Source organism: Nycticebus coucang, chromosome 7, assembly GCF_027406575.1.
Source record: "Nycticebus coucang isolate mNycCou1 chromosome 7, mNycCou1.pri, whole genome shotgun sequence".
In the NCBI taxonomy this organism is placed as follows: domain Eukaryota; kingdom Metazoa; phylum Chordata; class Mammalia; order Primates; family Lorisidae; genus Nycticebus; species Nycticebus coucang.
The window spans coordinates 90,875,033-90,898,684 of NC_069786.1; positions in this window are offsets into that span (position 1 = coordinate 90,875,033).

Here is a 23,652-nt window from a genome sequence, read left to right on the forward strand (position 1 = left end):
ACATTGTCAAATTTCTGGGCATAGAGTTTCTGGTAGTATTGGAGAGATGATCTCTTGTATCTCTGTAGGATCAGTTGTTATTTCCCCTTTATCATTTCTGATTGAGTTTACTAGAGATTTTACTTTTCTATTCCTCATTAGTCTGGCCAATGTTTTATCATTTTATTTATTTTTTAAAAAAACCAACTCCTTGTTTCATTAATTTTCTGAATGATTCTTTTGTTTTAATTTCATTGATCTCTGATTTGATTTTGGATATTTCTTTTCTTCTATTGAGTTTAGGCTTAGATTGTTCTTCTTTTTCCAAATCCATACGATGTCTTGTGAGATTGTTGATGTGCTCTCTTTCTGTTTTTCGAATGTAGGTATCGAAAACGATAAATTTTCCTCTCAAAACTGCTTTTGCAGTATCCCACAGGTTTTGGTAGCTTGTGTCTTCATTGTTTTTATGCTCAAGGAAGTTAATGATTTCCTGTTTTATTTCTTCCTTCACCCATCTGTTATTCAACAGAAGATTGTTTAATTTCCATGCCTTTGGGTGGGGTCGAGCATTTTTGTTAGAGTTGAGTTCCACCTTTAGTGCCTTATGGTCTGAGAAGATAAGGTAATATTTCAATTCTTTTGATTCTGTTGATATTTGTTTTGTGTCCCAGGATATGATCAATTTTGGAGAACGTTCCATGGGGTGATGAGAAGAATGTATATTCTTTATCATTGGGATGGAGTGTTCTATATGCGTCTATCAAGCACAGTTGTTCTAGGGTCTCATTTAAATCTCTTATATCTTTGTTTAATTTCTGTTTAGAGGATCTGTCCAGCTCTGTAAGAGGAGTGTTAAAGTCCCCTGTTATGATGGTATTATCAGATATCATATTGCTCAGACTGAGTAAGGTCTGTTTCAAGAATCTAGGAGCGGGCGGCGCCTGTGGCTCAGTGAGTAGGGCGCCGGCCCCATATGCCGAGGGTGGTGGGTTCAAACCCAGCCCCGGCCAAACTGCAACAAAAAATAGCTGGGCGTTGTGGCGGGCACCTGTAGTTCCGGCTGCTTGGGAGGCTGAGGCAAGAGAATCGCGTAAGCCCAAGAGTTAGAGGTTGCTGTGAGCCGTGTGATGCCACGGCACTCTACCCGAGGACGGTACAGTGAGACTGTCTCTACAAAAAAAAAAAAAAAAAGCAGATGTTCCATTACCCTATGTCCTTGCTTACCCTTTAAAAAAAAAAAAAAAAAGAATCTAGGAGCATTTAAATTGGGTGCATAGATATTTAGAATTGAAACGTCTTCTTGTTGTATTTTTCCCTTGACCAATATAAAGTGACCATCTTTGTCTTTTTTGACTTTAGTTGCTTTAAATCCACATGTATCTGAAAATAAGATTGCAACTCCTCTTTTCTTCTGAATTCCATTTGCCTGAAAAATTGTCTTCCAACCCTTGACTTAGAGTTTTAATTTGTTTTTTGAAGCCAGGTGTGTTTCTTGCAGACAGCAAATGGATGGCTTATGTTTTTTAATCCAGTCAGCCAATCTATGTCTCTTCAGTGGGGAATTCAAGCCATTAACATTTATGGAGATAATTGATAAGTGTGGTAGTATTCTATTCGTCTTATTTTGTGAGAGTCCATTGCTTAGTTTTATCTTTTGCATCAGTGTGAAGGTTAGGTTCTGTCCTTTAATTTCTGAGTTCTCACTTTGGTGCTGATCCATTGTGATGGTCAGTGTGCAGAACAGGTTGAAGTATTTCCTGTAGAGTTGGTCTTGTTGTGGCGAATTTCCTCAATGTTTTTATATCTGTAAATGATTTGATTTCTCCATCAATTTTAAAGCTTAGCTTAGCAGGGTACAGAATTCTGGGCTGGAAATTGTTCTGTTTAAGTAGATTAAAGGTAGATACCATTTTCTTCTTGCTTGGAAAGTTTCATTAGAGAAGTCTGCGGTCACCTCTGATGGATTTGCCCCTGTAGGTGCACTGGCACTTACTCCTGGCAGCTTGCAGAATCATTTCTTTTGTCTTGACTTTGGACAGGTTCATCACAATGTGTCTTGGAGAAGCTCGGTGTAGAGTTGAGGCGATCTGGGGTCCCATATCCCTCTGAAAGCAGTGTGTCAGAATCTTTGGTGATATTTGGGAAATTTTCTTTTATAATATTTTCTAGTATGGCTTCCATTCCTCTGGGGTATTCTTCTTCCCCTTCTGGGATTACTATAACTCATATGTTGGAACACTTCATAAAGTCCCATAATTCTGACAGTGAACGTTCTGCTTTCTCTCTCTTCTTTTCTGCCTCTTTTACTATCTGAGTTATCTCAAGAACTTTGTCTTCTACCTCTGAAATTCTTTCTTCTGCATGGTCTAACCTGTTGCTGATACTTTCCATTGCATCTGTAAGTTCCCTAATTGACTGTTTCAGTTCTTTCACCTCTGCTATATCCTTTTTATATTCTTCATATCGTTCATCTCTTATTTGATTCTGTTTTTGGATTTCCTTTTGGTTATTTTCCACTTTATTAGCAGTTTCCTTTATTGTTTCCATCATTTCTTTCATTGTTTTCATCATATTTATTCTAAATTCCCTTTCTGTCATTCCTAAAATTTCTTTATAGTTGGAATCCTCTGCAGTAGCTACCTCATTATCCCTTGGCAGGGTTGTTCTGGCCTGTTGCCTGGAGTTTTCTGCTGATTCTTCCTCATGAGTGATTTCTTTTATCTGTTTCCTTGCCCTAATTTTCCTTTCACTTCCTCTTGCTTTTTAAGTTCTCGTGCCTGTGGACTAAGCTTTTGATGAATCCTTTTGGTACAGGACCAGAAGGATGAGAAGGTTGAAGAGCAAGAAAGGGATGAAAGAAAGGAGGAATGAGTGAAAAGAAAAAAAAGATAGAGAAAGGAGAGGGGGTGGTTAAAATGAATATTGACAAAAAGAAGAGAGGCACAGAAAGAGGGAGACAGAGCAATATAGGTGTACAGTAGGGTACTTTGACACAACCTTAAAAAAACCCCACCTTCTAGGGATGCCCAGTTGGGTAGTTCCCTTGAGGTCAGCAGCTCTTTGCTAACCTGATCAGACACAGTACCCCACCTCCACCAAGTAGAGAGGAAAGACAAAAATGCTATATATCAAACCAAAACAAGGAAACAGAAAACTTTACAGGATAAAATTGGGTGGAAAAACAAATAGTAGCGGTAGAAACACTAGCAAAAATGAAGTTCTAGTTATTTTAAAAGGCAACAATGGGAAATTATAATTAAACTAGCACAATTGAGAAAGAAAAAAGATCTGTACAGAAAAGGTTGAAATTAAAAAACAAAACAACATCAACAACATCAAAATAAACAAAAAAATAACCAAACCAAAAAAAATCACAACCAAAACCAAAGCAGTATGTATATGTTGTTGAATATTGTCTGGGCAACACGTTGTCTTCTGGGGTATGAGACGTTAATCACTGTGCTGATACGACTAGAGGCTGCTGATTTCTCAAACCCCAGCAGGGAAACACCCTAAATCTCTCTTCAGCCCTCTTAAAAGGCACTTTGAAGTTGTAAACTTGCTGAGCAGAAGCTTTCCCAGGAAAGTGCTTGTTGCTGGAATTACTGCTAAAGTGGCTATCCACATATCCAGTGTGCCAAAACCAGTCTCACTCTGCCCCTGAGGGTTAGGGTTGTAAGGCAGCTCAGACCCTGCCCTTAGGCTACTCAGTCACCAGGTTACCAGCTCCTGCCTGATTCTTGCTCTGCGACCCTCAGGGCGGAGCTTGCTGAGGCAGATCACTCACAATGGCTCCCTGTGGCCCACAGCCAAACACTATTAGTTCCGTCTGGCTCAGCGGCTCAGACTGAGGCCCTAGACAACGGCCAAAGTTCTCCGCACTCCCACTCAGGCTCTCCCCAAGGCAGGTCAACTGAGTGCCAAGTCCAAAGACACCAAAACAGTTCACAGGTAAGGCCTTTCTGGTTTGCAGTCTCGCTGCTACTGTACTTACTGTTGCCAGCGGGTTTAGACCGATTGAACACATGCGACCACTTGCCAGTTTTCCACTGTTTTTGTCCTTCTCTGGGGTCCAGAGATCTCTCGCTGACTCCCTGTATCCTCACAAGGATGATTATAGGCAGATCCCACCAGCCAGAGATGCCTGGAGTCCTGTCTCCCCAGACTCATGGTGCCCAGATGCAAGGAAGCTGTTATTCGGCCGCCATCTTGCTCTCTCTCCTGGAAATATTTTCAATTTTACTCCATTCAATACGATATTGGCTGTGGGTTTGCTGTAGATGACATATATCAGTTTGAGAAATGTCCCTTCCAAACCTATTTTTTAAAGTTTTGTGATCATAAAAGGATGCTGGATATTATCAAAAGCTTTTTCAGCATTGATTGAAAGAAACATATGTTCTTTGCTTTTATTTTGTTTATATGATGTATTATATTTATAGATTTATGTATCTCGAACCATCCTTGAGACCCTGGGATAAAACCAACTTGGTTGTGGTATATAATTTGTTTGATGTGATGCTGCATTCTGTTTACTAGGATTTTGTTTAATATTTTTGCATCTATGTTCATTAAAGATATTGGTCTATAATTTTCTTTTATTGTTGGGTCTTTTCCTGGTTTGGGGATCAGGGTGATATTTGCATCATAGAATGTGTTGGGAAGCATTCCTTCTTTTTCTATACTTTGGAAAAGGTTATGTAATATAGGTACATAGTTCCTCTTTAAAGGTTTGGTAGAATTCCGATATGAAGCCATCTGGTCCCAGACTTTTATTTTTTTAGAGATTTTATATAGTTGATGCTATTTTAATACTTGATATAGGTCTGTTCAACATTTCAAATTTTTTTTTCTGGGTAAGTCTAGGAAGGCAGTGTACTTCCAAATATTGGTCAATTTCTTTCATTTTTGTATTTCTGAGAATAGAGTTTTTTGTAATATTCATTAAGAATTTTTTGAATTTCTGAGGTGTGTGTTGTTATTTTGCCTTTGTCATTTCTGATTGATGAAATTAGGGATTTTAATTTTCTATTTCTGGTTAGGCTAGCCAAGGGTTTATCAATTTTGTGAAACTTTTCAAAAAACCCGCTTTTGGATTCATTGATCTTTTGAATAATTTTTTTGTTTCCGATTTCATTTAATTCATCTCTAATTTTAGTTATTTATTATCTTCTGCTGGGGTTGGAGTGTTCTTCCTTTTCCAGTTGCTTGAGCTGTCCCACTAAGTTGTTGGCTTCCTCTCTTTCTGTTCTCCTAAGGAAGGCTAGCAGCACTATAAATTTTCCTTTAGGAATGCCTTTCCAGTATCCTAGAGGTTCTGATAATTCATGTCTTCACTATGATTCTGTTCCAAAAACTTGGTAATTTCCTTCTTAATCTCATCTTTGACCCAGCTATCTTTCAGCATAAAGTTATTTAGTTTCCATGTCTTTGTATCAGTATGCAGATCCCTGTTATTGGTGAGTTCAACTTTTATTCCATCATGATCTGAGAAAACGTACAAAATAATTTCTATTCTTTTAAATTTGCTGAGGTTAGACTTGTGACCTAAGATGTGATCAATTTTGGAGGATGGTCCATGGACTGATGAGAAGAATGTGTATTTAATTTTGTTAGGATGGAATATTCTGTAGATGTCTATTAAATTCAATTGTTGTATGGTGAAGTTTTTTGGGGGGGGATTTTTTGGCAGGGGCTGGGTTTGAACCTGCCACCTCTGGCATATGGGGCCAGAACCCTATTCCTTTGAGTGACGGGAGCCACCCTATGGTGAAGAAAAGTCCAAAATTTCTTTGTTTAGTTTCTTCTTGGAGGATCTATCCAACACAGCCAAAGGAGTGTGAAAATCTGACTATTATGGTGCTGGAAGATGTCAAATTGTTTATGTCTGTTAGGGTCTTGGTTATAAATTGAGGAGCATTTTGGTTGGGCACATGAATGTTAATAATTGATATCTCCTCATGTTAAGTGTTTCCCTTCACCTATATGCAGTGACCATCATTGTCTTTCCTTGCTTTTGTTGGTGTAAAGACTAACATATCTACAGATAAAATCGCAACCTCTGCTTTTTTATGTTTTCCATTTGCCTGGATTAAAATGTTCATCCCTTCACCCTGAACTATTATATTTATTCCTTAAGATAAGATAAGATTCTTGCATGCAGCAGATATCTGGCCTCAGTTTTTGTATCCAGTCAGCCAACCTGTGCCTCTTTAATGGACAATTAAAGTTATTCACATTAATTGAGAGTATTGAAATGCCTGGTGGTATTTTGGGTGTCAAGTTTTTTTAAAGACCTATGGATGTTTTTAATTCTTTCACCACTGTAGAGGTTGGGTTTTGATCAATAATTTCTGAGTGAGTTTACTTTGGTGGGAGAGTATTGTGGTGGTCATTATGGAGAATGGGTCTGAGAATATCTTGAAGAGCTGGTTTAGTTATGGCAAATGTCTTCAATGTATGAATGTCATTGAAATATTTGACTTCTCCATCATAAATGAAACTCAGTTTAGCTGGATACAGAATCCTGGGTTGAAAGTTTTTTGTTGTTGTTTGTTTGTTTGTTTAGGAGATTTAAAGTTAATGACCATCCTCTTCTTGCTTGAAAAGTTTCAGCATAAAGATATCCAGTCATTCTAATATTCTTCCCCTTGTAGGTTATGACTTTCTTATGTCTGGCTGCTTACAGAATCTTCTATTCTATATTAACTTTGGTGAAGTTAATTACAATGTGTCTAGGGGATGCTTCATTTGGATTGAGTTGTGCTGTGGTTCTGAAACTGTCTGCTGTCTGAATTTCAGAATCTATTGCCATGTTTGGAAAGTTTTTCTCTAAAATCTCTTGGAGCATCTGTGCCTTTCCGATCATTCTCATCACCTTCAGGAAATCCAATAAGGCGAATGTTTGCTTTTTTGGAATGGTCCCACAACTCTCTCAGGGAATGATCTGTCTTTGCTCTCCATTTCTTTTCACCTTTGAGTGTTTGGGAGTGTTCAAAAGCTTTGTCTTCAATGTCTGAGACCCTTTCTTCTGCCTGCTCCATCCTATTACTGAGGGATTCTACTATATTTCTCAAGTCTTTGAGGGATGCACATTTTTGCCTCCATTTGTTAAAATCTTTGGTGATTTTATCATTGACTTTATTGACTTCTTTAGACATCTTTTGAATTGCTCCCTGAACTTACAATTCCAATTTTACTTCAATTCTGTTAATCTTATTTGCTTTCCAAATTCTGAACTCAATTTCTGACATCTCAACCATTTGTTTATGAATGGGATCTTCTGTTGGTCTCCTTTGTCGTATCTTGGGGGAGCTGATCTATTGTGGTTATTCATGTTGCCTGAGTTTTTCTGCTGATTCCACCCCATGGCTATTTTTCGCTGTTTGTTTAGACAGGCTGGTAAGGTGGAATTAAATTGAGGGCTCCTGGAGATGTAGTTAATCACCCCTTTACCAGAGTGCTGCGACTGGTGACTGTGGCTTTTCCCCTGTGGCTTTACCAAGGTCCTGTTCAGTTCTATAGCCTGAGACTCTCAAGACCTGCTTGGTATGAGGGGTCTAGTTGGCTCTGTTTTGTATTTAGCTAAACTCTGACCAATACTAGTGGATCAGTTACTTTGGGTTGAAATCTCAGCTGTGGAGGAATACAAGCTTATTCCTGTGGAGGAATACTGGCAATAAGTGGTAGAGAAGAATCAGACCCTCCCTCTACAAACAACCATGGTATAAATTTGGAGAGTCCCCTGGTGATTGGCCCAGATCAAGAGTTTCAAACCGATTGTCCCAGTCAGCACAAACACAGGAGAGTTAAAAAGGTCTCCTGCAACTGGACATCAAAGGTCCACTGGCAACTCAAGTGTGACTCACTCCGGTGATCCATGGAGTCAGAAAGATCCACCCAGAAAAAGAATTATTCTAGGGGAACTGGTGCCTCTTTTCCCACTTTGCATCACCATCACCCCCAGTCACTGGTTATCCCTCAGGGCTGCAGCACAGCTTTCTCTAATATCAAGTACACCAGGTATTTGCACCTAAGTCAAAGAGGAGGACTCCCGCACTGGGCCATCTCATTGTGCAACCTATAGGTGGGGGGAGTTCAGGCCTGATTCCCCCTGGTGATCATTGGAAACTGAGGAGTGTTTCACCTGTGTCTGTACCCAGCTGGGGGTTACTGTGGAGGACTGTGGTTTTCTCCCTCATAGACCATGCTTCTATGTTGGCCACACTCCACATCTGGAACCCCTGTTGATCAGGTTGGTTTCCCTCATGTTCCACAGAATTGGGGAGGTGTCTTTCCCAAATTTGACCCTACTGGGAGGGACCGTGGGGTCACCACCTCTGTCAGAGGTGGAGCTGCCATTGTCAGGGCTGGTGCCACTGGTCTGGGGTACTGCTGTGGTCGTAGGAGCTGGGAGGGGAGCCGGAGGGTGAAGCCACTGACCACAAGTTTATCTAAATAAATTAGATAAACATGATAAACAGATATTAGGTCTGACAATTACATTCATGAACTCTTCCTAGAAAAGTGCTACCTACTTCGTTGGTGAATATAAGTATAGTCATCTTTGAAGTACTCCCCTTGGGAAGCTATGTACTGATGCCAGCACCTCTTCCACCCTTTAAGCAATTTTGGAACTCTTTTTCTGGAATGGGCATAGAGCTGTGATTGTATTTCATGACTTTCAGAACATGAAAATGTCTTTTTTTCAATATTTCCTTTATCTTCTGGTAGGAAAAAAGCCACTGGGCCAGTTCAGGTGAGTAGGGAGGGTATTTGAATACAGTTATTGGTTTGTTAGCTAAAATATCCCTCACAGAAGAGTCATGTGAATTGGTGCATTGTCCTGAGGCAAGAATACCACCTTTCTTATGCCAACATTTTCAGTTAAGATTTTCCTGTTTCTCAGCCAGGCATGGTGGCTCACGCCTATAATCCCCTAGCACTCCAGGAAGCCAAGATGGGTGGATTGCCCTGAGCTTAGAGGTTCAAGACCAGCCTGAGCCAGAGCCAGAGTGAGACCCTATCTCTACCAATAAAAAAATACAGGCGTTGTGGTGGGCACCTGTATTCCCAGTTACTTGAGAGGCTGAGGCAATAGAATCGCTTAAGCCCAAGAGTTGGAGGTTGCTGTGGGCTATGACACCATGGCACTCTACTGAGGGCCACAAAATGACTCTGTCTCAATAATAAATAAATAAAAGAAAAAAGAAAATAATAAAAAAACCCTTCAAACTAAGATGTTTGGAAATCAATTGAAAGCAAAATTCAAATAAAAAAAGAAGATTTTCATTTTTCTCTATTGGTGTTTACTTGTTCTGCTGTATCTCATAGTCAGCTAAAGATTTGACACACAATTCAATGATGAATTTTTGCAATGTTTTCATCAGCTCTGCCCATTCCTGGCCACACTGACCTCTCCTCATCAATGATGCTTTCTCTCTCCACAGAAAAACATTCAATCCATTTGTACTCTGCGTTTTTTTTTCATGGAATAATCCCCATAAATTTGGACTGACAAGTCCCTGATTTCACTTTTACTCTGGCCATGTGTAATAAAAAAAATTTTAATGTTTCTTCATTGCTCTAATTCAAGCTCTGACATTCTTGCAATGGCACACAAAACACACAACAATAATGAACACCAGAAACCAAGGCAGGTGGCTTGTCTTAGCTCACAGGTTCGAGATGAGTTTAAGTCAGAGTGAGACTTTGTCTCTAAAACTAGCTGGGCATTGTAGTGGGTGCCTGTAATCCCAGCTACTTAGGAGGCTGAGGCAAGAAGATTCTCAAGACCAAGATTTTGAAATTGCTCAAAATCATGAGCTATGATGCCATGGCACTCTACTGAGGGTGACGAAGTGAGACTCTCAAAATAATAATAATGATAATAATAAACAACACTTAGTGAGACACTGCCACACGTCAACATGAACCCAGCTATTAGACACTGATATACCAATTATAAAACCTTACTGAGTTGTTTGTACAGTGCTGCCAACATAAGCCCATTATGGGAGTTCACAAAATTAAATGTCAGAGCTCATATATAGATAGATTATATACATAAATTTGTAAAAATGAGAATGAAAGAGTTGTGAATTGAATTGTGTTTTGCCAAAGGCATTTCTCAAGCCTTAAACCAGGGGTCCTCAAACTGTGGCCCGCGGGCCACATGAGATGGTGTGATTGTATTTGTTCCCATTTTGTTTTTTTACTTAAACATAAGATATGTACAGTGTGCATAGGAATTTGTTCATAGTTTTTTGTTTTTTTTTTTAACTGTAGTCTGGCCCTCCAACGGTCTGAGGGACAGTGAATTGGCCCCCTGTTTAAAAAGTTTGAGGATGCCTGCCTTAAACACTGGTAACTGTGTGACTTTATTTTGAAATGAGGTCTTTTCAGAAGTAATAACCTTAGAATGAGGTCATTCTGGATTAAGGTGGCCCCTAATCCAAGGATTAGTGCCATTATAGGAGAGGGAAGTTTGAACACAGAGATAGAGAGAGGAGAATGCCATGTAAAGACACACAGACATGAGCACATGGAAGATTCTCATGAAAATATGGAATCAGAGATCTGAAGTGATGCTGCTACAGACTAAGGAATACCAAGAGCTGCTGGCAACCAGCAAGGACCAGGAAGATGCAATGAAGGATTTTTCTTTATTGCCTTAAGGGTGAACCATGGCCCTATTGTCACATTAATTTTGAACTTATAGCTTCCAGAATTGTAAGAGAATAAATTTCTGTTGTTTCAAGCCATACTATTGATGTTACCTTATAACATACCCAGCAAATCAACACAGACAGACAATAAACTAGAGAAAAATTGGTTTAATGGAGGAGGCATGTAACCTTGTCCTAATTTTGATACCTGGATTAAATAAGGTTCTTCCCCTTTCAGAGTTATTTAATGATGCTATGCTTGTATTGCTCCTTTAGGACTCTTCCTTGGGAGCAATGAATCCTCTACAATGTTTGTCAGATACAGGAGATATGGTAGTTAAGCAAAAGTTGCTATAGCTCTTACCCTAGTCCACATATGTCCAAATTCAGACATATAATGATATAATCTTATTATTATTATATAATACATATAATAAAATATAATAATAACAGGGCTGCATAAACCTCATTCATATTTCATGCTTCACCTTACCTTAGAAAGCATGTATTAGGCAGGGAAATACCTTAATTAAAGAACATCTATCAGATGTCAATATTTAAACATGTCTCTTTATTTGCATCGGTTTAGATTTTGGATGGGTAAGATAACTTTTGGTATGTATCTAGAAAAATTGAGTAGCTATTCCCTAGCAGATTAATTTTAGGAAAGAGAAAACATTGAGGTTAATGATCTGGAAATAATCTCTTGTAATGGTCTGTGCCTGTATATCTGCTTGGAAATGATTTAGGTAAAGCAGAGAGGTAACATTATTTAATCTAATAAGAAAAGTAATGCCATTAGTTCTGTATCAGAGTTCTCACTTACTTGAAAGGGATACATTCAAGGCCCCCAATGAATGGCTGACACCATATATAGTAATGAACCCCCTCTATACACACACAGAAATTTTTTTCCTTCACAATTTTATAGATAGAAGATTCATTATTATTGTAGATTTTTAGCAACTTCAGTGTGTATTTTTTACTAAGTACAAAATTGTATCTTTTCACAGGAAGCACTTTTTGGCTACTCTTGGACATATGTGAATTGTCAGCATCACTACTATTGTACTGGAGAGTTACTATTGAGTAAAATTGATACAGGACATGTGGCGCCCCAACTATCTCAGTGGAGCTGGGATGGGTGGCAGACCGGCTGCCTCTGCCTTGGTGGTGTTGGTGTGGGGCAGTGAGCAGAGGAACCAGTGGGCACAAGGGTAGGCAGAGGGCCCCACAGGAGGCTCCAGTAGCCTGAGCAAGACAGCTGCTGGGGAGACCACAGCACCTTAGGTTTCCCTCCCATTGCACTTACAGCTGAACAGGGAAACTTCCATTTCCTAGGCCTGGGAATGAAAGGGATTGTAGACATTCATTTGTGACCCAGACATGCTGTCCAAAACAAACTGTCCCAGACACACTAAATGTAACTACTGAGCCCCACTAAATGTAACTACAGAGGGCCCCAGATGACTATATATATCCCAAGATAAGAAAGAGTCCAGAGACAGACAGACAGAGAGCTTTCCTCTCCCAACTTGGGTTTTCTCTCCCTGCTGGGAGATTTGGTGTTTTTGTATTCTTTTCTGTAAATAAATCCTGTCTTACCACTGATCTGTGGTCTGAAGATTCATTCTTGGAATAACCAAGACCATGAACCTACTGAAGATCTAATTCCAATATCAAAATAAAAGTTACTTGAGGAGGCAGAACAAGATGGTGGACCAGAAGGATCATTCAGCTGAGCTTTCCTACTATATTGTGGGAAAAATAGAGAACCCAGCCAGACTAGGCAAGGGGACCTTACCCAGAGTCATAGCTCAGGCAAGGAGGTGGTGAACTGATACAGTGTGTGATGTGGAGTGGTGGAAATCTAACACATTAAGCAACTGATTGTGACCTTCTGGGATGGGTTGGATCCCCACAGAGATCCAGAATGGGAAGTAAGCCTTCTCAGAGTTTTCTGTTTAGGGGGAAGCCGCACATTGAGTGGAAAGCTTGGAAGAGTGGGCAGACTCAAACAGTATACAGCAACCAAATTTGAATACTGGTTGGATTGAATTTACCATTAGTTTGGTGGCTGGTGAGTCAGCCATACTGGGAAGATATCAGCAGCCAAGGGGCTGCCATTGTGGAAAAGTCATGAGAAGGTCTTAGCAAGGGCCTAAAGCATGGCTGTCTTGGCTCTGTATGCCAGGATCAGAGGTCCTCTCTTGGGCCAGGCTGAGAGACTCCTGTATCCCGTGGGAACTGTTGCCATAGGGCACTGTAAGAATTGCCCATGAAGGATTCAGGAAAGCTTTTAAATCCCAACCTGAGGGGTCTGAATGCTGAGGAAACAATCAGGTGATCACTGAAGTCAACCAAGTTAGGAATAAGGACCATAGAGTTTACTGCCCATGTTCTTTGTTTCTTAAAAAAACAAAACAAAACAAAACAAACAAACAAAAACCCTCTACCTGGTGTCCCAGCAACATATTGCAACATGTATATTACTATTAAAGTTGGTCCATTCTGCTATATACAATTTTTTTAGTGCTTTTTATTTGTATTATTATTTATTTTCTTTATTCTTCATTTTTTCTCTCTTGTTTTCTATATTGCAGAATTTGCTCCAGCTTTTGGATATTTTAGATTATTTTGTCTTGTTTTGCTGTGCTTTGTTTTTGCTAATTGGTTTGGTTGGTTCTATTCTTAACTTTCATTTTTACTTTCATCAAAAGCAAGGACTCCTGTACTTGCGTTGGTAGGAAACTCCTGATTTTGAGGAACCCTCCCAGCCCAGCCCATCAAAACCCTTGAATTACAGGAACAGCCTTAACACCATACTAGTCAATACCATTTCTTCTATCACACTCATGCTCTCTTCCTGTACTCATTAACTCTGTTCTTTCCTTCTTTTCTTTCATCCCACCCTTCTTTTGTCCTTTTTCTTTTTTCTCCTTCCTTGTTTTTTATTCTTTGTTTCTTTTCCTCTTATTTCTCTCTGCTTGTGCTTTACCCTTGTCTTCCTTTTGACCTAAGCTCAGAGACAAGGTAATTTGAAGCAAAGAAGTAAGTAAGAAAGAAAAAGGAGGACAAGGAGGTGAATAAGTAGAAAGAGCACATGAACAGGAACCAACAGAAAAATTTGAGCAACATGAAAAAACCAAACAGAGCATAATTTCCCCAAGGGACCATGAGGCAGCTGCTGCAGAAGACTCCACCTGTAAAGAATTAATGGATTTGACAGAAAGGGAGTTTAAAATATGATGATAAGGACAATAAAAGAAATGTATGAGAAAATGTAAAGACTAAAGCAAAAGTTGGATGAGAGATATGTGGAAAGAATATGGCTGAGCTTAAGGAAATGAAAGAGACAACTTAGGAAAGTAAAGATATAGTGGAAAGTATCAAAAATATTTTAGACCATGGAGAATAAAGAACCTCAGAACTAGAGGATAAAGTTTTCAAGTTAACCCATAAAGTCAAAGAGACAGAAAAGTGTCACACACCAGCACAAGACAGGGACCTCTCACAGCGTGGATTAAGGAAGGAGAGTTGACCTGAGTGAAAAGGTGGGAAATGAAGAAGGACATACAGAAGGACAAAACACATGTGAGACGAGAGATAGGATGGTGTTGGGAGGACTGGTGGAGCTGATGGCTACAGCCAGCACCTGAACTGTGGAAACAGCTTTATTTATATAGTGTCTTAACAAGGTTATATAAATCTTAACACATGAGTAGAGATCAACTCTAAAGAGGAAAAACTGTACTTACTGATAACAAGACAAGTATGCATGGGCTACATGACTTCTGGTAGGTAGAAATAATGTTGTTACAGGAGGAGACATGGTTGTGGATGGTTCCATGAGCATTTCTCAGGGTGTGGGAGCCTCGCCAGCCACAGCCCACTCCCCAGACAAGAAAAGAGAAAAAGCAGTACAGACACATAGAGAATGACAAGATTCAATGAAGCATTCAAACATATGAATAATAGGGATCCCTAAAGGGGAATAAAATTGTACCAAAGGAATGGAAGCCCTACTGGAGACTATCATAAATGAAAACAACCCAAGTTTTACTAAAGATCCCAACACACTCCTTTCAGATGTATATCAAACCCTTGGTCATCTTAACTCAAACGGAGCTTCTCCAAAACACATTATAATGAGCAAAAAATTCTATAAGCAGCTAGGAAAGTGCCAAATTACAGAGGTAGAGCCATAAAGATGAAAGCAGACTTTTCACCTGAAACATTCCAAGCCAGAAAAGCATGGTTATGCACCTTCAACATTATTAAACAAAAAAATTTCAGCCCAGAATTCTGTATTCTGCTAAACTAAGCTTCAAAATGAATGGAGAAAATAAAATCTTTTGAGATACACAGATACATAAACACTGAAGAAATTCACCACAACAAGGCCAGCTCTACAGGAAATACTAAGACATATTCTTAACATTGACCATCAGAGTGGACCTCCAGCAAAGTAAACAGAAGCTAAAGGTCAAAACTTATCTTCCACAGTGGTGCAAAGGATCAAACTACACAACGGACTTTCACAAGCTAAGATGAATAGAACTCCTCCACACTTACCAATTCTCCCAATAAATGTCAATTCATTGAATTTACCACTGAAGAGGCACAGGCTGGCTGATTGTATAAAAAAGCACAAGCCATCCATATGCTGTCTCCAGGAAATGCACCTAACCTTGAAGGACAAATCAAGACTCAGGTTAAGAAATGGAAAACAATATTTTAAGCAAATGGACTTCAGAAGAAAAGAGGGGTTGCAATCTTATTTTCATATACAAGCAGATTTAAATCAACTAAAATTAAGAAAGACAAAGATGGAAACTTTTATACTGGTCAAAGGAATAATACAACATGTAGCAGCCCCCATATAGCCTATGAATAGGAGGAGTGAGAGTTACAAGAAATACCTGTATAGCTCAATAATGGAACACCTTGGTGAAAAGGGCATGAAGAGGGATTTGGCTCTCCTAACAAGCAGGAGAGAGCTCACGAGATGAGAGCAGTGGTGAATTGAAAGTCTCTACACCTGTGGTGTTGAGAGGCACGAGATCAGCCTTATATTAGGCTGGAGAAGGCAGTCGGGAGTGTGTGCATTCTATCACAGACCCATTTACTCTGACTCTGTCACTTCTCCTGCACGAAGGGACCCTGACAACAAGAAGACATTTCAATTTTAAGTGTACCCAGCATAAATGCTCACAGATTTACGAAACAGACCTTGATGGATCTGAGCAACCTGATATCCCATCACACCACAATAGCCCAGTACTTTAATACCCCTCTGTCAGAAATGGACAGATCCTCTAAACAAAAACCAAACAAAGATACAAAGGACTTAAATGTTACCGTATAACAAGTAGGACATATAGTAGACATATACAGAACACACCATCCCAAAGTTAAAGAATATACAATTTTCTCATTAGCCCAAGATACATACTCCAAAATAGATAACATCCTACGATAAAAATCAAAGCTCACCAAAATTAAAAGAATAGAAATTATACCTTGTATCTTCTTGGACCACAAGGCAATAAAAATGAACTTAACACTAACAAAAACTTTCAGCCCCGCACAAAGACATGGAAATTAAACAACCTTATGCTGAATGATAGTTGGGTTCAAGAAGAGATAAAAGAAGATATTGTTAAATTCCTCAAACATAACAATAAAGAAGATGCAAATTACCAAAACCTGAGAGATACAGCAAAAGCAGTCTTAAGAGGGAAATTTATAACATTAGATGCCTATATTTGAAAAACCAAAAGAGAGTGCATCAACAAACTGATGAACCATCTTATGGAATTGGAAAAATAAGACCAATCTGAACCCAAACCCAGCAGAAGAAAAGAAAAACCAAAATTAAATCAGAGAGTAATCAAATTGAAAACAAAAGGATCATTCAGAAAATCAATGAAACAAAAAGTTGGATTTTTAAAAAAATCAATAAACTTTAGGCCAGATTAACTAGAAACAGAAAAGTAACATCTCTACTAACTTCAATCAGAAAGAATAAAGGGGAAATAACAACAGATGCCACAGAGATACAAGAGATAAATCTCTGAGTACTACAAGAAACTCTGTGCTCAGAAATTTGATGATGTGGAGGCAATGGATCAATAATACCTGGAATCATACTCTCTCCCTAGACTTAATCAAGAAGAAATAGATCTCTTTAACAGACCACTTTCAAGAACTAAGATCGAAGAAATAATAAAAAATCTCCCAACAAAAAATGCCCTGGTTCTGATGTCTTCATACCAGAATGCTACCAAACATTCAAAGAAGAGCTTTATACCCATACTGCAGAAATTATTCCAAAAAAAAATTGAGAAGTTAGGCATCTTTCCTAATTCATTCTACAAAGAAAACATCATCCTGATACCAAGACCAGGAAAACACTCAAGTGAAAAGGAGAACTTCAGACCAATCTCACTAATGAATATAGATGCAAAATTTTTCAATAAAATCCAAGCCAATGGATTACAGCTGCACATTAAAAAAAATCATTCATCATGATCAAGCAGGCTTCATCCCTGGGATGGAAGGCCAGTGCATATTCAAGTCCATAAATGTAATTCACCATATCAACAGAACCAAAATCAAAAACCATATGACGTCACATTAAATGCAGAAAATGGCATTTGATCTAATTAGAATACTTGAGAATGTAGGCATATCTGGCAGATTTATTCAATTGTTTGAAGCCATATGCAATAAACCCACAGTTAATATTATACTTCATGGAGTAAAACTAAAAGCATTTACTTAGGACTGGTACTAGATAAGGTTGTCCTCTATCACCACTACTGTTCAACAAAGTGCTGAATGTTCTTGCCAATACAATCAGGCAAGAGAAGGAAATAAGGGGCATCCAAATGGGAGCAGTGGGGGTCAAACTCTCCCTCTTTGCTGATGATTGATCTTATATTTAGAGAACCCTAAAAACTCAACCACAAGACTCCTAAAAGTGATAAAAAATACAGTAGTGCCCCAGGATATAAAATAAATGTCCACAAATCAGTAGCCTCTGTATATGCCAATAACAGCCAAAATAAGAAGCTAATCAAGGACACAATTCTCTTCATAGTAGCCTCCAAAAAAACCTCCCAAAATGCCTAGGAATATACCAAACAAAAGGTGAAGGAACTCTACAAAGAAAATTACTAAACCCTAAGAAAAGAAATAGCAGAAGACACTAACAAATGGAAGAACATACCATGCTCATGGCTAGGGACAATCAACATTGTCAAAATGTCTATACTTACCAAAGCAATCTACAGATTAAATCCAATCCTCTTTATATACCATCATCATATTTTCATGATTTGGAAAAAATAATTCTTCATTTTGTATGGAACTACAAAAAACCCTGTATGGTCAAGGCAATTCTTAGTAATAAAAACAAAGCCAGGGGTATTTCCCTATGAGACTTTCTGCTATACTACAAGGCCATAGTGATCAAAACAGCACAGTATTGGCACAAAAATAGACACACTGACATTTTGAATAGAATAGAAAAATCAAGAGATGAAACTAAGATCTTACAGCCAACTGATATTTGATAAATCAAATAAGAACATACACTGGGAATAAATAAATGGTGTTGGGACAACTGGATAACCACATGTAAAAGACTAAAACTGGACCCGTACCTCTCACCATTTACAAAAATTGATTCAAGATGGATAAAAGATTTAAACCTAAGGGATAAAACAATAAAAATCCTTGAAAAAAGCATGGGGAAAACACTTGAAGATACTGGCCTGAGAAAAGATCTTATGAAGAAGACTTCCATGGCAATTGCAACAACAATGAAAATAAATCTATGGGACCTAATTGAACTGAAAATCTTCTGTACAACAACAGAACAAACAGACAACCTTCAGAATGAGAATATACATTTGCATATTATGATTCATCTATTTGGGATAACTTTTATCAGATTGGGGATTAGGAAACACTGAACCTGGATCGATTTCTTCTGGTGGGTAGAAGACAATAAGGAACCTTGCCACAATCTGGGAATTGGGCTTTCCATTCACTTCATTTTCCTCTTTATTGTCTTTCAGAATTTCCCTTTGCTTGTCTCTCACATTATTTACAAGATATATAGTTGAACTCAGTGGCAAGGAACCTGAGGAAACCTGTCTAAGCCATCTGGTCTAGGCAGAGAACGTGCGACTGCTTTCGAGATTTCATTTCTAACTCTGCTTTTGAGCAGTTGAGTTCTGATCTCTTTTGTGTTTTTCCTTAAGGTTCTTGTGTTGGAGTTCACTGAACTTCTTATATCTTTGAATTTATAGTTTTTGTCAAACTTAGAATGTACTCAGCTATTATAATTTCAAATATTTTTCTGCCACTACTTTCCCACCTCCATTCATGGAAACTGCAGTCACTACTTGCAGTGGTAGGCTGCTTGAACTAAGGCACAGCTCATAATTGGGCTTTTCACTTTTTAAAATACTTCTTTCTATTTACATTTCATTTTTTTATACTTTCCCCCATATCTTCGAGTTGAATAATCTTTTCTTCTGCTTTAATTTGTCATTATTTCATCTTGTGTATTTTTATCTTAGACATTATAGTTTTCTCTAGAAGTTGAGTTGTATTTGATTCTTTAAATAAATCTCCATTTCTACATTTCTCTATAAAGCAATGAGAGCAAATATGTGTAATTAAAGTAATTCTAATGAAAATAGAACAATTCATTCAGAATTATAAACCCATATATATTAAGTTCAATTTTGTAGCCTTCAGACTTCAAGTACCAAACCACAACACTTTATTTGCACAGTCGCACTGGTTAATGAAGCAGATAAGCCATCAAATATTAGCAATATTTACACATAAAACAAGAAATAATTTCAAAACAAAAAAAAATACTCCAAATATTTGTTTAAAAAGTTTGAGTCAATATGTAGCAAAAGACAAGTAATGAAAAAGAATACATTTTTCCTCTAGTCTAAAATAATTACAAATTTGAACAACTGTATTGTCAACAAATTTACAATGGAGTTTACATTTTGTCAATAATTTTATGTCTCTATGAAAGAGTTCCTGAGGCTGGTTAATTTTCAAAAGATTATCCTTGTCCTTGAGAATGTCTTGTTAGAGAAAAATAATATACCAGTTGAGCTATAGTGTTCTATATGGCAAAGTAAAAATAGTTAATTTTACAAAACACAGTATGTCACATTTGAGATTGTTCTCTAGTTGATGTCAGTATGAAAACCTGTTACAAAGTTTTTTCAAAAAAAGTTAATTATGTTTTAATTATAGAAACAATTCTTATTGATCGGGTAAGACAAATAAAAATGCAGTTTAGTCTCAAGCATTTAATAATATAAATTGGGCTGCCGGAACTATTATTTTGACATTATTGATTATTTTATCTAATAATTTTAATAATGTTAATATTTTGAAAAAGAAAGTAATAAAGTGTGTTTTCCAAGGCCAAAAAAGAAGTGGATTCTTGAAAGAATAGAATTCTATAATTTATAAAGATGTGTTTCACAATTTAACAACTACAAATGAAATTTTGGGCAAGATTTATACTAATATCTATGTAAAATTGCTACCAAACACTTTCAAATTTTGATATCTCTCATTTTACTTGCCATCAAAAGATAATCTAAATATGTATAGAAAAATAACTTACTTTTAGTTACAAGTTTCAAGGATACACTACTGGAATGATCTACTAAAAGAAATATATAATATATTCTTTTTGAAAAAGTTTGATTTCTTTACATCATTTTGGTAAAATTTAAACATTGCTAGATTGAACATGCTCATGTTAAGCTTAAAATTTCTTTTTCTTTATCAATGTGTGACATATTACTTCTGACTTCATTTTATTTCTGTGAGACTAAAGAAAACATAACTAGCTAGATAAATGTTACCCCTTGAGAATTGTGTCATCATCAATCAAATCTACATAAATAGATTTTAGAAGCAAAATTCAAATTGAACTTTTATACATTTAGGCATTAAAAATGGCAAATAATTACTTCACTCACGGCTTTACTTACTTATAAGTGCAAAATGGACTACACATATAAAATTGCTTCTGTAAAATAACTATGAATACATAACTTTAATCAAAATATATGCTTTTACATAGTTGTTTTATCTCCTATGCTATGATTATTCTGAGTATATTATATTGAAACATTATTTCATGTCTATTGATTTTAATATTAATAATCTGAGTTTGCATTTGATATAACTTTAATATTTTTATTTTTAAAAAATTATTTTATTATATTCCACAAAACAGTTTGCCCTTAAAAATAGTTAGAAATTGAGAAGAGGAAATAAAAGTGTCCTCTGCCATGGATACTTTGAGAAGGACTGTCCTAGTGATGTCTTAAATTTATATTTACTAGCAGCTATTATATGTTTGAGACTGGTAGTTTGTTATGCATTCACACTAATGATTGAGTCATTTGTGTATTGGCATTAAAAATAAAACTTGAAACTATTCAAAAGATTTCTGGTTCAGTTTCTCAATTTTCAATCATCATATCAAATTTATCTGAAGAAGGTTTGCAGACACAAGGTACAGGAATGTCAAACATTAAGATAAAACCCCAATCATGGTGAAGATTTTAAACTTTAGACAAATTAGCTGTTCTGCACTTATTATTGTCTGCTTTGTGCCATAATGAAAAGAGTGTGAAGCTATTGCATCACTACATATTTTTGTAAAACTCTTTTATCAAAGGAGCATCTTTGGATTCTGTTTTTAAAAGCTTGTAAACCATTACCTGGAATTACAATGAATTTCTGAGGCTATAATTAGAAAAAAAATCAGTGAAACAATTGTCTTAGTTTATTTGTATTGCTATAATAGAAAACTTGAGTCTGGATAATGAATACAGAAAAGACTTATTTGGCTTACAGTTCTTCAGGAAGTCCAAGAAACATGGCACTGGCATCTGGCTCAGCTTCTGATGAGGGCCAGGTGCTAGGTCAAAACTTGGTGGAAAAGGTCGAAAGGGAAGTGATTACAGACATATAGAAAAACAGAAAGCCTGAGAGGTGCCCTTTTTGTTGTAACAACCCATTCTTGTGAGCACTAATCCATTCCCTTGAGAATTGACCCAAAAAGTGACAATTCATGACCATGGTAATTGCATTAAGTCAAGTCATGAGTGATCCACCCCAAACATCTGCCACCAGACCCTCTCTCCCAACACTACCACACTGGGAATCAAATTTCAACATGAATTTTGGTGAACACAAGCCTACCCTACCAATTGTAGTAAGAATCATCTAATCAGTCTAATTAGTGGTAGATAAACAGGTATCATATATATGTGGGATTCTAATATTAAGTATATAAGATAATGAGAAAGGGTATAGACTTAAAAATGTGAAGTATGGGACTGAATCATATATTAAAATTTGAAAAACATAGTTAGATTTTGGGGCAGCACCTGTGGCTCAAAGGAGTAGGGCACCAGCCCTATATACCAGAGGTGGCAGGTTCAAACCCAGCCCAGCCAAAAACTACAAAAAAAAAAAAAGTATTAGATTTTGCAACTATTATGTATAAATTCTATGTGAAGAAGTAGATTAAGAAAATCTGCTGAGGCATGTTTGTAGAAAATAAATAGTGCTGACTTCTGATAAAAGTTTGAAATATAAAATATTTATGTCATTATGTTTATACAGTTTGGAGGACTCCACTGCAGTTTTCTATTAATGCATGTAGATCTAGCCAAAATATTCACACTGATCTTATAAATTAAGTGTAATTTGAAACAATTCAAATACATGATATAGAAATATTGAGATTATCTGTAAGTATATTTAATAGACTATGCTAAAGTTTTCAAAGTTTTCTTCTTAGTAACATTTTAAGATTAGCTTCTGAAACATTGTAAATGCTTAAAATAATACCTTTTGTAGCAACTCATCTCCAAGTAATGAATGATAGCTCTAATTTTATGTAGTTCCTAAATGACAATAAAAATATTATAATAAGTAACAATAAAAGTATTCATTAAGCTCTTATTATGTGTCATAATTCTTATACAAATCTTGTGAATTATTTACTATTATTATTATCTCCTCTTTGTATATAGGAAACCTGAAGCTTATGTTTATAAGAAAGTACCATGCCTAACGTTGCCACACAGTAAGTGGAAGAACTAGGATCCAAAAACAAGGATTCTGATTCATATTCTTAAACACATTTTTTAGAAAAATAAAACTGCTAGACTGTAACTACCATATTCAGGCATTTTATGGGGCAAACAAAATTATTTGTGAATAAGATCAATATGTAATATCATATTTAAGAAAGATTATGTTTTGACATGATGTTTGTTACATATTGTAAATTTATGAAAGAGACATATATATATATATGTATAGGTATGCCATATTAAAGTAATTTTTCTTATTAAAGGGAGCATGAATACTCTATCTCATTAATGCCAAGAGAGTTTTTGCATTCCAAAACATTTTTTAATATAAAAGAGATGGATTTTTCAAGGGAACTCTAACTTTCTAGTATATAGCCACATTCTAGCTCATTGTTTGGAGATAATAGGCTCTCTTACAGTTAACTTGTCAGCACAATTCAAAATTTGTCTCTTTTTAGTTATTTAGTTATTGCTCTATGGTCTTTTAAAATTACTTATATGCCTGTGGAAATAATGAGATGTTACATGTAAGAAGAATACCAAAATGATTCCAAGCACTTTTATAAAATTACTCTAGAATAAATCTTTCCAAGACCTTATAAGGCTCTAATTTTTTTAATGTTCTCATTTTGCATTGAAACTTTATGAGTTTTTAAAATGAGGCTTAAAATCATTGACAATTCCCTGCTTATGTATTACAATTTAATTTGGGGGTTTTTTGCACATAATTTTATAATCAAGTATAAACTAATTTTTTTGTTGATTACTAGTAACTGACAATATTATCAAATCATAATGAATCACAAGATGTTGTAGTCAAGCTGAAAGCA